This window comes from Hirundo rustica, chromosome 1, assembly GCF_015227805.2.
Source record: "Hirundo rustica isolate bHirRus1 chromosome 1, bHirRus1.pri.v3, whole genome shotgun sequence".
NCBI classification, from domain to species: Eukaryota; Metazoa; Chordata; class Aves; order Passeriformes; family Hirundinidae; genus Hirundo; species Hirundo rustica.
In genome coordinates, this window is record NC_053450.1 from 123,283,621 (window position 1) to 123,297,680 (window position 14,060).

General features: G+C 39.5%; 1 protein-coding gene across 1 annotated transcript in view; it reads left to right on the plus strand.

Moving 5' to 3' along the window:
• The first annotated feature begins 3,086 nt into the window (after positions 1 to 3,086).
• Positions 3,087 to 14,060, plus strand: part of NPVF (neuropeptide VF precursor) — a 54,804-nt gene continuing 43,830 nt past the window's right edge. The window contains exon 1 of the mRNA XM_040072707.2: positions 3,087 to 3,124. The gene's annotated coding sequence lies outside the window, so the exon portion shown is untranslated. The remainder of the gene's footprint in view (positions 3,125 to 14,060) is intronic.

Below are 14,060 nucleotides of genomic sequence, written 5' to 3' on the forward strand. Positions count from 1 at the left end.
TTAGCATCCAAAAGACAGCGCTGAAGATGGTGAAGGGCCTTGAGGGGAAGCTGTGTGAGGAGCAGCTGAGGTCGCTTGGTCTGTTCAGCCTGGAGGAGGCTGAGGGGAGACCTCACTGCAGTTACAACTTCCTCACGAGGGGAAGAGGAGGGGCAGGCACTGATCTCTGCTGCTCTGGGGTCACCAGTGACAGGACCCGAGGGAGTGGCCTGAAGTTGTGTCGGGGGAGGTTTAGGCTGGATATCAGGAAAAGGTTCTTCACCCAGAGGGTGGTTGGGCACTGGAATGGGCTCCCACAGGGAAGTGGTCCCAGCACTAAGCCTGACAGCATTTGAGAAATGTTTGAACAATACTCTGAGGCACATGGTGTGACTCTTGGGGATGGTGCTGTGTGGGGCCAGGAGCTGGACTTGATGATCCTTGTAGGTCCCTTCCAACTCACCTTATTCTGTGATAGTGTGATTCTGTAAAACATTCCTGTGTTATCAAAACTTCTATTAAAATTATAAACACAAATCATAGCACCATACAAGGTACTGTGAGGAAAATTAGCTGTATCCCATCCAAAACCAGCACACCATGGCTCCTGAGCTAATAGAGTTCATTTGTTTGGGTTGAGGTGTTGTTTTGGAGGGGTGGGTATAACTGTTTTTTACTGAGTTTATTTCCTCTGGCCATAAATTCATTTAGCTTTTGTGAAACTCTTCCCCTTGATCCTCATGTTTTTTGCAGTCATCCAGTAATAGAAAACTGAGGAAATGTTATGCGTGAGAAAAACAAAATAAAACAAAACAAACCAGTGGGAGTTTACCTAACCACTGCTGTTGAAAGTTTAAGTCAACTGCTGAAACTTTTTTCCATTCTGGGACTATGATCATCAGCTTCTACCTCCAGCTTGTTAATATTGCATGCAACTGTTTGTCTTGCTGTTTGATAGATACTAGCCAGGTCTGTCTCAAGAACATAAGGTTCTTGAGGGAGGAAAGGACCAAACAAAAAAGCCTCCTAGCAGGAGGAGAAAAACACAAATTACTCCTAGAGTAATTTTAGACCCGTCCTAAATCCCTGTGGGAAGCAGAGTCTGTGCTTCACGGCCCACCAAAGGAACAGGGTTTTCAAGGAGAAGCCGGATACCAGCACTGTCTCTTTCCGGGGCTAGGAGAGGAACATCTCACATTACTGTATTTTTCCACAGAGACAGATACAAGAAAGAACAATTAATGGACTTACCACCTGCTACTTTCCCACTGAGTTACACGTTCTCCTAGCAGAGTTGATGGGAAATCCTGAGGGGCTACAGAGGGTTTCAGGTTGAAAAATATTTCAACAGGTATAAATCTCTAAATTAATCAACCTGCAAAAACTGTATTTTCAGACCCCGGTCACTTATCTCAGAAGAGCCCTTCTGAAAATCTCTTTCCTACTTTACACAGTCTGCTGCAAATATTATTTATTTATTCATTTATTTTTACCAGAGCACTATCAACTACAAGGTTGAGGTTTAGTTATCAGAATTTTTTTCATGGACAGTGTAGTAGACCTGTCAACAAGAACAGGTGTGTGTGTGGGAGGGTGGAAGAAAAGGCCAGACATCTAATGCAAGAAATATTTAGCTTCTTTCCCTTGTGTAAAGCCTGAAATCTCCTTGATACCTCTCAGGCAGTGCTGTTCACAAGAAACTATGTGCATACCAAACAGAGCAAAATGCTTCAAAGGGTTGATCAGAGAATGACGCAGCCATAGGAACTGCTGCCTACTTTTGTCTCAAGCACAAACACAGATATTCACAATGGGGCTGGGAAGGGCATCTGAAAAACCATTGCTGCTGCTGCTGCTGGTTTCATTAGCTAAAACACATCTCCCTTAGGAAAAAAAAAAAAAAAAAAAAAAAAAAGGAATAGAAATGTCTTTTGCTGACACTGTCATTCCCTGCTGCCCAGTAAATAAACATAACATCTATTTGTCACCATGGAAACATTTTCCATCGTCCAAAATATGCAAAGGAGAGGTGCTTGAGAAACTCAGAAGTCTGAGGAAACGAGCAAGTATCTAACTTAAAAAGTCATGTAGTGTCTCTTTTCACTTTGCTATTTTTTTGTTTTTCTCTCTAGGGTACAAGCATCCTCATTTTAGAAGAAAGCAATATGTATCTTGGATATGAAGCTTAAACATTTGCTTAACATGCTGTCCCTGCTGTGCCATGTTTCTCCCTCTTCCCTGCCAGGGAGGGATGTGTAAATAACTCCTTATTTGTGAATCTAAGATGCACTTGTTTCTCTAGAGACCCTACATTTTTTCTTCTCATATTATGCATCAAATTTAGAAAGACACTGCCACGAGCAACGTAAATTGTGTATTTACATTGACAAATCTTGTCTTCTGCCCACATTGCATAGGCAGTTGGCTGGAGATGTGACAAACATGCCTCCTCCTTCCTGGGGGACTCTGGTGCCACTGACAAGAGTCTGACCACCCTGCCTGCTCGGGGACAGTTGCCCATTGAGGTGGCACCATGCTGGTCCCCCAAGTCCCATGGAGACATGCCTTTCATTTGCACAATATGTGACTTTTGTCAGATTGGATACTTCCTTTCATAATTCCCCTATGGCAACTGCTGCAAAATTAAGGTGAAAATAATCTATTCTCCTGGAGCCTTTTATCATAAGGGTTATGGTAATCTGCAGACATTGGAAGAACATCAAGGTGCATGTGAAAAGACATTCTTGTTTCTAGGACTCCAAACATCTACAAGCTTGGGAAGATGTGTCCTCCTTATAATCCATGATACCTCCCGAGACAAAGGAAACAAGGAAAGAAAACATTTGCGTTTATGAGTACATCTAGACAAAGCAACTTGTTATTTGCCAGCTATCCTATGTGCCGTGCCGTGTACAGGACCTCGACATCACACCCAAGGATCGTGACCTTCACAAAACACATATGTAAGAGGCATCTTGAACATTTAATTTGGAAGAATTTGTGCTCCCTTGGAAAGGAGACAGTGCTGCTCAGGACACTGACTGTCAACCAGCAGGCTAACTGCAAACAGCATTTGCATTTCTACCTACAGTCCAGCTCCAGACGGCATTGAAAGTGTGAGGTTTGAGCTGCCAAGGGAACACAGGTATGAATAGGAAGTAGGAAACCAGCTTTAAAATGAAAATGATAAGGAAACTGTGAATTGAGACCTTAAGGGGTCATCAGCTCAAATGCCTTTGCCTATTCTTCCCTATGGAAGCAGTAGAGGTGTGTGTATTTGCTGTGCATAGAAAACAACATATTACCTGGGTGACCTCAGATCCAAACTTGAGATTTTCTATTCTAATTGGTCTATTCTGGTAAGAACCACTTTCCTTCAGTGGAGCAGCTCCTGGTATTCACCAGTGTCATGGAGAGGAAGACTGATTTCTGCAGAACTTCCCCTTTCTAGTTTTAATTTCTCTTCAGCCTGAGAAGTGTCCTTAACAGTAAAAAGTGAATATGAACCTGTTTCACTCCTGTACTCTTCTGAGCAGCACAGGGACAATATCTAATTTCTTATACTTTTTTTTCAGTTCATTATTTCTCCTTGGGACTGCAATAACTTCCCTTAAACATCACACATGCACACACAGACACCTCACTCCCCTGGCAAAACTTTTTCCACAGGTTTCCAGTGCTTGTCCCTCACTGCTAGGGCGTCCCTTGCCTGCCTGAGATACAGCCTAACCCGGGTGTCTGCCAACAGGGCAGAGCAAAGCAAGCACAGGCTTTTGGGGGAGTTGGTATGTGGAGCTTGGGTTCATGCTTAGCCTTAGCTGAGCTGTTTTAATGAAAAAAACATTTCTATGTTTCTGTCTTCCTTCATTTCTTTGGGGTTTTAAAAATACCTTTTCTTTCCCTGTCATCTGTCTGACATCATACACTCTCCATTAATTCCTGTCTTTGTCTTTTTTCCACAGATAGATATTTCTAACCAGCTTTCATATCTATTGTGCTGCTCTTCCTTTCTTGCTTTAGCAGTATAATTTCTCCTCATGTCAAGTGACTTTTGCCTTTTCATCCACCTTATTTTTCCTAGACTTGAGGTTCCGCTCATATCAATGTGTAACTGTGTAACTATCCATCATCTTTAGTTGAGAACTCTTGATTTATTCACTGTGAGAAAATCATTCGTCTACGCTGATCTCCAGTACTAACCTTCAGCTATCACTTTTCTTCTCATGCCCATTGACACAACTATAGTACATGTCCTAATAATACCTTTCCAATGGTTAACGATCACTTTTTTCCCAAAACACCAAGAGCAGATGAAAGTTCACCTTCAGAAACATTTTTCAACAAATGCTTGCCAATATGCTTCTTTCATAAATCCAGATAAATAATAAATCCAAATAAGTCAATAAATAATTCACTTATATCCAAATAAGTGAATAAATCCAAATAAGTAATGAGATCCCAGGGCAGTGACTATGGAAAAAGATAGAAAAGGGTATATTTTTGCACTGCCTTCCATTTTGGGGGGAGAAGAAAGTTCGACTTGTAAAAAAATCCCATTCTCTCCTGCACACTGCAAATATAAAAATGGACGTTTTTTGTTTGTTTGGGGGTTTTTTGTTTTTATTTTTTTCCATATGATTTCTTGCTGATTTGACCTGGAAAGTCAAAGGTGGTACTGGTCAGATGCAGCTATGCTGGCTGAACTTTAGCAAAAAAGTGCAGCTTTTGATTTTACTGTACTCAGTTTTGAAAAAAAATATTGGTCCCTCACTTCCAGGAACATTAAAACTAATTGAGTTTATCTATTTTTTTTATTAAAAATGGAAAAATGACACAATTTTAGCTTATGATTAGGAAGTACTTGTTTATTTATAGAGTCATTTGTTGCCTAAAAGCACTTCTTTTACATAACTGCTTCTTCAGACTGTTTGCTTATGTCGATCAGGAAATGTGTTTGGGAAGATTAGGTCATTTGTACCTGTGAAAACCTGAGCAATAATTCAAATAAAGCAAGGTCAGTTTAAATGAAAACCATATCTAGCACAGAGATAAGCCCATTAAATTAAAATCACTGAACGTAAGACTCTGTTGATCATGTACTTAGAGTGGAAAATACCAGATGAAGACACTTTCTATTTACTAATTTATGTCAATGCCACAAAGTTGGGATGAAATTCTCTTTAAAGTGTAAACGTGGTTAATACATATCAGAAGGTCAAATAGGAACTGATTTCCAGTTGGCAGTAAGTTAATGTTATTCCATCAGTCATTGCATATAGCTAATACTTGATTTTTAACATTAAGAAAACCAAAGCTCCAAGAGGGTAAACAACTGCAAAAGCCAACCAAAGATGCTAGGTTGATCTTGCTGTTGTATTTTAAGACTCTGAAGCAGAACGATTTCATTAGTAGCATCTATTACTGGTTTTTTGAAACAAGGTGATAATTCTGTCCCTAATAATGGAGTTTCCATCATTCATGGACAAAAGCATAATTCCAGATGTATTCCTCAGGCCTAAAAACTTTACGTGGGTGTTTAACTTCCCACATGAGAGTAGTTCTACTGAATGCAAACTTCTAGTTCTCTTGTGCCCACAAAGTGAAACTGTTTATTTCTAATAGTCATATTAGATAATGGTTGTTGATACTCATTACACCAAATGAGTGATTTTCAGGTTATTTGAAAAATATTTGTGTTTAAAATTTAGAAACTTAAATTTCACAGTACTGTCTGTTTTCCTCCCATGGATGACTGAAATGGGAACTTACTCCACATAATTACATCCATTCTCTGTGTTTCAGGAAAATACAGAAGTGTATATTCTTCAGCTACTCAGGGCTTTGCTGAATGAGGCCCCAGTGAATAGAGGGGAGCTGCACAATGGTCATTTTGAAAAACATTCACCTCTGCTAAAACTGGAATATAAGAATTTTTCAATATGCACAGAAATATTCCTGAGTAGCTGAAGGCACTGACCAACAGGAAACCCAGGAATGACAACAAGCAGAACTGGGGACCAACTGTATGAAGAGCTTCCAGTGAGGCTTCTTACTCCCTGAAACCTTTGTGTGTGATGTAGGGACATGTTTGCAGTTGGTAGGCTCGTCAGTTCATAAATCCTGGGGCAAGTCCATGAGATATGAGTTCCTCGATCTCTTGGGTAATGGAAAGGAACAAAGAAAGAAATGAGGCCAGAGATCACATTTCTGCTTCTGTTTATATGCTGCTTTTAAGCATATTTTTTGTGTGCATTTATGTGTACATAGAAATACAAATGCATGTGGAAAAAAAATGTAACCAGTGCCCAGATGGAGGATCCCTGTTGGCTGCAGGACATAAAATTCCTGTCCTGATAGGAACCATGTTGTCAAAATTGAGTTGACCCATTTTTGATCCTCTTTTCCACACTCTCAGTGCTTGGAAAACGCTTCCTGATGTTTTGCACTGCAGGCTGGCCTTTGGCCCAAACCCTGTGTCCAGCAGCCTGCTGCCTGGTGAGCCCCCTCATGGTGCAGCCAAGTGACCACATGTATGTCACAGCACTTCTCCACCCATTCTGATGGGCTGCATGTGTACCCAAATCAATTCACCAGGCTTGTAATTTTCTTTGTGATGTGCTGGTTGTCTTTTCCCACAAACAGTTCTTCTACCTCTCCTGAGCCCCAGTAAAACCTCACATTAGTAAGGTGATGGTAGTACTTCCAATGCTGAGAGATATTTCTTCCATAGAGAGGCTGGGGATTTTCTACACTTGGTTTATCAAGAAGGGTTAAGTCTTAATTTGTAAACAAAATTAAGTCTAAATAATTTTTTTGATGCATTCTGCCTCAAGCATCCCCTAAAATGTATCACTTAGAGTTAACATTAGAAGAAAATTGTATTAAGAGGGCACAAGGTAAACTCATTTAGTTGCTCAAATTGTATAACACAATGAATTAATATGGTAATGCATCTTCAGAGACCAGAAGTAGATAATAGAGGTGAGCAGAGGTTTTCTAGCTTGGCTTCAGAAAGGCAAAAGTAATTTATCATTCTGATTCAGTTTGGGAGGGTAGCATTTCTCATTTCTTCTGACTCTCTCTCTGAAATTCTCTTGGTTTCATTTTTTAAACATCCGGTTTCTGAGATTTTTTTAATTTTTTTTTTTTTTTTTTTTTTTAAATCTCAGACAGAGCTCCAGTAGAATTTAGCCATACGTAGTTTCCCCTGGAGAGGCAGCAAGCACCAGACACTTTTAGTTTCAACTTGTGCTTTCAGGGTTTGAGGGGCTGCAGCAACCTAGGACTCGCCTCTCTCGGATATTCAGCTCACTCCTCTAGCTTGCATAAGCAAGGTATGGAAAGGATAAAATTATACATTTCTTTTTTTGGTCAGTTGTCAGGGTCAGGAAGAGACTGAAGCTATGATTGGTGTTCTCTGAGTAACCTACTCCTTTTCCTTATGGCCACACAAATAAGCATTATGTCTTTATTACTTACATGCATTGTCTTATATGAGCTTATTTTTAATTAATAGAAAACAAAGCACTTTTGACCTTACCCACAGGAAATATTGCTTCATTTATGTTAGCCATTAATTAAGCTAATACAGCCTGAGCATCCAACATATTTCTCTCAGATAACATTCACTAAAATATTAAACAGGGAGAGAAAAGGAAGGAAAACTTAAACCATTGGCATCAAGATGGGCTCTGCAATTTTTAAAAGTTCTATCAGAGTGAGAGACTTTATTGTGCCATAACAGTTGTTGGAAGGAAAAAAAAGTATCTGATACAATTGAAAAAACCAGGAAATTTTAGCAATGCAAAATCCAGTTGCCCAGACAGGAATGTTATTTGATGCTCTACTGAGACAAGCATCTTCAGAGGAATTCAGCAGAGAACAAAAACCTTTACAGTGAAAATAAAAGATGCTGTACTAATGTATAATAATTAACCATACTAATTTGGCTGTATAATTATCGTGTCTTTGTTTTTCCTTTTGCTTTTTTAACTTCAAGCAGTGCACAGCAGTAGCAATACAAAATATTTTTGTTTGTCTTGTGTGCATGCTCAATGCTGGCAAACAGTAGATATCTCCTCATAAATGAGCTGTCACAAATTACTCCTCATTTGGTGGCAACATCCTTGGTCTACATCACAGCAACAGGAAGCCTAATCAATTATGCTCCTAAAATGAAATAAGAGCTCTATGGTGCCAGGGGCATAGCTCATAAAATTAATTACAAGGCAAGTTTACATATTGAAGTACCAGTTTATGGAGGGACTAATAACTTTTGATGAAGACTTTGACAGGATATTACTCACAAGGATTATGAAAACACAAAAATCATTTGCAACTGGCTACTCAGACACTGGCTTGTGCCTCACAGCTGCACGTCCCAGCTGTCACCCAGGGTCTGCCCCTTTCCTTTGTCAAGTGCAGACAAAGATACCCAACGATATCACAACATCATTAACTGTGTAGAGAGCAGAGAGCAGTCCCCATCAGCTGCCCACATCCACCAGACAATGTCTCATCTCTATGAGTCTCCCTTCTACAATTCTATGTTACATCCAACAGATTATGGCAGTATGGGCAAGACAAAACTAAATTTATTTTTTTTTTTAAAGACTGGGAAACCCCTGTGAAGAAAAGGACCCAGGATATTTTTAGCGGCTGCAGACAGGGCAAGGCTACAGGCTGAGCCCTGAGGTCTCAGGGAATCCAGCCAGGGGCAAGACGTTACAACTGCCTTGACCTCAGGGCACTTCCAAGGACTGATAATGGGAAAGAGAGTTATTCAGGCGTTGGTGTTTGCTCAACTGTGGAGCATAAAAATGTAAAAGGTGAATAGTGACAGATGGCAGATCTTTGGGGGAAACAAGTAATTTTAGTGGTGAAAGCAAACAAAGCAAATTGTGGCATGGATTAATGTGGAGCCTTTCATGCAAAAATTGACAACATGTTGCTAGTCAGTCCAGCAAATGGGTGAGAAGGCAGGTAAATTCTGGTATGGCCATTACACCACTGGCTGAACTGGGGCACCAGAAGAGCAAGCACCCTGCCAATACACTGCAGCCCTAGACACTAATGCAGGAATGCCATGGCCAGCAGTGGGGTGCCAGCCACTGTTTTTCACCAGCCCGCTGAGTCACCTCTTGGTCTGGCAAAAGCTGTTTAATGAATTGCCTTTATGAAGCTTCAAGACATTGAGACCCACATAGGACATCGAATGATGAATAGCCTGCCTCAAAGATGCCATTCATAATCAAATTTTAAATGTAATTCAGCTGGATGGAATCATTGCTCTTCTGTGCATCATTTACAAGCCTGGATGCTGGTCTCTGAACTGGCATGTTACCTTCCCCTGAAAGACAAACTGTGAGCTACCCTGCACAGGAGCCCAGAAGAGTGCTGCACAAAGCCACACAGATTAACTCTTCACAGAGAAATGAGATGTGTGAAACAAAGGTGTGAGCAGGGGTGAGTGTGCCTGTGTTTGAGCATCTTAACTTTTCTATGCACTGACAAGTTTCAAGCAGGCATGATACAGAGGTAGCAATCTGAGAGATGCTGCCATTTTCCAAATACTGAGCATAGGGAGAACAGCTTGTTGAGCAAGCAAGAAGGAGACCCTATCCATGACCTGTTTGAGAAAATAAACTAAACAAAGACCCAAGGACACTGGTCAGAAAAGTTGAAAAGAAAGTTTTACAGCACCTTAAAGCAAATATTTCAGTTCCCAAGCATAAAGTAGAAGCGTGTTCTTTAAGTTATTATTGCAGAGTTCCTTCTTAGACTGGGCAAGAGATTTTTATTTAAATGGAGGTCTCCTCAGAAGTGCAAAGAGGCCTTTGGGGAGGTGCAGGGGAGGAAAAATGTAATTTTTCAGGCTCCAAGTGTTCTTTTGTGTTTTATAAACAGCTGAGTGACAGCCCAGTGATTAATAAGTTACATAAATAATTATAAGCGACATGTAGCTGAATCTAGTCCACATTCCAGACATGGTACATTAAATAAAGAGAATTCTGCTCTTCCCCCAGAAGAAAATTTATCTGGCAACAGCAGATAAATCAGAAATGATACTGTTAAAGTATATCCAGTTCTTTGGAAAGACAGCTCATCAAAACCAGAAGTTTTTGCCGCACTCACTTTCTCAAGCAAATTGTTTCATTTACTTCAGTCCTACTTTGTACTCATTCAGTATGAAAAATTACTTTCTTCCTTTATTCACCCTCTCTGGTTGAGCTTATTATTTACCCAGAAATGCCTCCGTGAAATGGAGTTTTGTGCCAGTACAGGCCCATGCCTATGAAGGGAAACGCTAGTTTGCAGTACCAGCACTGGAACTCACAGGAAGGCTCACTGGATGTGTTCAATCGGTCATATTTTACAGCACCATCAAGAAATTCAAGTTAAATTGGTCCCTCACCCTTGGACTGGTACTGAAAGAAACAAACCTGAAGACTGTGCCTGCCTGTGTTTTCTGTTGCAAAGACACATTTATAGCTCATAGGTTTGAGCAGTAACTTTGTAAGATGTTCCTGGGTTTTTTTACAGCATCTTTCTGTCTTCCCCCAGCAAACCATAAAAGGATGTAATAGAAAAGAGCAGTCTGACCTAGTACATTGCCTTAATGTTAGGAAACAACCTTGTTTGAAATCCAGCTGTGCCCCAAGGTCTCCTCATTGGGTGGAGGGTAAGGATATGAACTCCAATTAGAAAGGTGTATGTATGATGGAAATGATTCCAGTACTGAGAAAACAATTGAGAAGTATTTTGAAATGCTTCTAGGATAATTTAAAAGTACTAGCTAATGCTTAACACCTCTCTTGCCCCTCTCCCAACACCCAGCATTCTTCTTGTATAAATTATTCTCATATTCTCATGAGTTATATCTCCCTTTTTGTGAGAGCTTCATACATTCCTTGTTCTTATGGAGAAGGGGAGTCACACAAAGACCTACTTTGTTAAGTTTTTCTCTTAATAATATATAACACTGTGTGGTTTTCTATATTTTAGAGTTCCAATAAGCTTGTGGAAATAATAAAAAAGAAGATTTCTGGTAACGAACACTGTTTTTTTCACGAATTTCAGTAAAACACTGATCATCTGGTATATCATCTTAGCAGGTAGTAGCCACATTTCCAAGAAATGTGATTACTTCAATAATGAAAGCGTGTTTTTAATGACTTAGAGTGTGAAATGAGGCATCATTTCCTAGATTAACAGATTTAAGGCCAGAAGGGACTTGAAAGATCATCTGTTCCCAGTTCTCTTGTAAAAACACTGCTATTTTTTCCACTGCTATTACTGAAGCAAATGCATTCCTTTCTGTGAAGCTAAGCACAGCTTTTTCCAAAATGGATTTAGTTGTAGTTTAGTGACAGAACCTAAACTTTCTATATTTACATTGAATTGCATCTTCATTCCTTTCTCGCACTTAGGATAATTTACCATTTTAAAGGCAGCTGGCTGACAGCAAGCGGAACACTAAGACTTGACCCCTAAAACCATAAATAGACACTTGTTTACATTAAATTTCAGTAAAGCAACCCCAGAACAGGAGTATTGCACTGTTACTTTCCTGTTATGACTCCTGGCCAGGACAGCAGTGGTGCCGGTAGCACCATTAGCAGAGGCAGCCACCAGCTCTATCCATGCTCTGGACCATGTATCCCTTCAAAATTGATTATATGCTGGGATTTGCTCATCAGCTTTTCTGAGGATCAGCCAACATGTTCATGGGGGTTTTTTTTGTTTGTTTGTGGTGTGTTTTTTTGTTTGTTTGGGGTTTTTTTGTTTGTTTTTTTTTGTTTGTTTTGTTTTGTTTTGTTTTGTTTTGTTTTGTTTTTTCCCTCCAGGTTTTCTCATACAGAAAATTTTCAGCCTAAAAACTCCTGCCTGGAATCCAAAGAAGCAGAAAACTTGCCAGCACATCTTATCCTTGTGTTGCCTGCCCCTATGCCAGGGTACAAGAATAGGCACTTGTTCAGTCTTTGCTTTCCAAGCTGTGGACATGGACAGGGAAACCCTGCTCACACCCATGAGATCTTCTATATGAATTTTGTCTTCCTGACTTACTTTTCTAACTAACCTTGATCTCTTATTTCCCCTGTGAACATAAAGGTCTTCTGGCAGCAATGTCAGTTTTAATCTTCTGTTTGTATTTTTGTAGTAGACACTAAGGACCTCTATTCTATCTTGCAAACTTTGCTCTGACCCAGCACCAGCTTAATTCCCTCACTGAGGTCCTAGCCAAGCAAAACTCACCTTGTTTTCATCTCTTGTTGAAATTCATTCAAAGCTGTTCCAAATACATCCAAGATTTATTCTGTCATTCTAATCTGCTCTGGAGAAATAGATTATCCAAACAGATGCACACTTTATTTTTAGTTTCTGATTTGTAAGCTGCAGTAAAAGTGGAAAAAATTCAATCTTCAGTAATAACTGAAATTTTCAGGGAAATTCTGATCCATCTCAGTGACTGTATGAGAAATGCAATCAAACAAGGTAAGAGCTAAAAATATACTGGAGAGAGATGGGTGAGAGGGGAACATTTGCTTGTTTATTATGGCACAGAACTGCTGTGAAGAACAACTGTCTGTCTTCTAAGGCTTTGAGTTCACTGCAAAAATAAAATCCTCCAGCAACCAATGGAGGTGCTTTAAAACCACATCAAGTGTCCTCTGACTCTATGTGTTGTTTTTGTGGCTAGCTTAAAAACAAACCCAAGGATGAATTTAAAATGTTTCTTTTTTGTCTTATCATACTCCACATCATACTATTTTTCCATTAGAAGTAAGTTTCAGGAGAAAACCTCAAAAGATAACATTCTGAAGATCATGTGCAAGATATTATAACCACTTCAGTTGCATATTGCAATTTTCAAAGGTTTTAACTGTAGAGACACTGAATGGATCTCATCAAAATGAAAACCATAGAAATAAATCAACCATCAGTAATGAAAAAAAGAGAATGATATAATTTCTATTTGTCAAGGTATAATGATGTCACCACCCATTTATCCTCTGCACTTAAAGGTTGAAGCTGTTCAACAAATCTCTCCTGAGCCATATACATCTGTTGCTTTAATGGTGGCTATAGACAAGCTTTCTGATTAGTTAACACATCATTCATCAATTAGAACAGAAGGTAAAAGTTATTTCTCCCTACCCACAGTGCTTCATTAAAAAAATAACCTCTAATGTAATGAACGACAGCAGAATCGAGAAATAAATAAGAGGAGAGACGGTGCCTGAGGATGTCACATTTTTGCAGAATTCCAACTTTTCCTAGAGCAAAGGGAAATGAGGAAATATGGGAAGAGGGGTCTTAAGAGCTACCCAAATACAGACTTTTCTGTGGCTCAAGAGAGTGGCTACCAGTACAATAAGACACATGCTATGTTACAAGCCACTTTACAAAAGAACTCACTGAATAATAAAAATTACTCATACCAAAGTTTGCATTGAGTATTGTCCAATTCTGGCAATTTATACTCAAAACTCTTGCAAAGAAAAGTGAAGTATTTTAATGAATTCCAAAAAGGAAGATGGGCAATTTTTTCATACGAATCTTTATATGAATCTTTAGCTGAGAAATTTTGTTCATATCCAGTACATGTATTGAAAGATGCCCCTCCAAATATATTAGCAAACAACTCCCTGGGTTTACAGGTAACATAGTCACCTAAAGGTGAAAGACAAGGATCCTGTTTTCAACAGTGTACTTAAAGAGAGCAGCATCAACTAAAGAGACCTATCATGAACCTTCTGTACAGACTTTTATCTCCGTGGCTTAGCACTGCAGGTAGTGAAGCTTTCCTTGAGGACAGGACAGTGACTGCCTTCAGGGAGAGAAGCAGATCTGAATACAAATTCCCCATTTTAGACGTGTTCTAACCACTAGGCTACTGGATAGTCAGCATGAATAGAGCCCAAGGCTTCCTCTTTACAAGGGCCACAAAACAAACTACTTCAATTTTGTTAAGATGTTCTTTTTGCATCTAAGGTTGGCCATTTTGTATTAAATGAATCTATTATATTAGGGCAGAGGTTGAAGTAGGATATTTATTTTGCCATTTAAAGTAAAAACAG